At 34.6% G+C, this 1,120-nt stretch overlaps 1 pseudogene; it reads left to right on the top strand.

Moving 5' to 3' along the window:
* Positions 1–422: 422 nt before the first annotated feature.
* LOC133085393 (large ribosomal subunit protein eL21-like) lies at positions 423–906 on the top strand (annotated as a pseudogene).
* Positions 907–1,120: the final 214 nt, after the last annotated feature.

The following is a 1,120-nucleotide window of genomic DNA, read 5'->3' as shown; positions in this document are numbered from 1 at the left end:
CACACCACAACGAAGAGTAGCCCCTGCTCACCGCAACTAGAGAAAGCCCACACGCAGCAATGAAGACCCAAGGCAGCCAAAAAAATAAAAGAAACTGAAAAGGCAACACACAGGATTGGAGACTATATTTGCAAATTATATCTCTGACAAGGGACTTATATCCAGAATATTTAAAGAACTCATAACTCAACAATGAAAAAACGAATAACCCAATCTTAAAATGCATGAAGAATTTGAACAGATTTTTTTCCAAAGAAGGTATATGAAGAGCCAATAAGCACATAAAAAATGCTCAACATCATTACTCATTAGGAAAATGCAAATAAAAATCACAATGAGATACTACTTCACACTCACTAGGATGGCTATTATTAAAAAAGACACTTTTGGCTGGAACTGCCATCTTCCAGTCATTCACCAAAATGATGGACACAAATGGAAAGAAGAGAAGCATCTGCTATATGTTCTCTAGGCCTTTTAGAAAACATGTTGTTGTTCCTTTGGCCACATACATGCAAACCTACAAAGGAGGAGATATTGTAAACCTCAAGGGAATGGGCACTATTCAAAGAGGAATGCCCCACAAATGTTACCAAGGCAAAACTGGAAGAGTCTATTATATTACCCAGCATGCTGTTGGCATTGTTGTAAACAAACGAGTTAAGGGCAAGAATCTTGCCAAGAGAATTAACATATATACTGAATGTATTAAACATTCTTAAGAGCCAAGATAGCTTCCTGAAACATGTGAAGGAAAATAATCAGAAAAAGAAGGAAGCCAAAGACAATGGTACTTGGATTCAACTAAAGCACCAGCCTGTTTCACCCAGAGAAGCAAACTTTGTAAAAACCAATGGAAAAGAGCCTGAACTGCTGAAACCCATTCCCTATGAATTCACAGCATGAAAGGTATAAAAAAAAAATAAAAGGCCTTGGGACTGTTATAAAAACCACTGAACTGCATACTTTAAAAGCATTAATTGTATATGAATTATATTTCAATAAAGCTACTATTAAAAGTATATATATACACATATATATAATGTACACACATATGTGTATATACAGTTTATATATTTAAATATATACATATGTGTATATATGATATATATGATGCACA

This window comes from Eubalaena glacialis, chromosome 2 (genome assembly GCF_028564815.1).
Source record: "Eubalaena glacialis isolate mEubGla1 chromosome 2, mEubGla1.1.hap2.+ XY, whole genome shotgun sequence".
Classification (NCBI taxonomy): domain Eukaryota; kingdom Metazoa; phylum Chordata; class Mammalia; order Artiodactyla; family Balaenidae; genus Eubalaena; species Eubalaena glacialis.
Note: the sequence above shows the minus strand (reverse complement) of the source record. Positions and strands in the feature narration are given on the sequence as shown.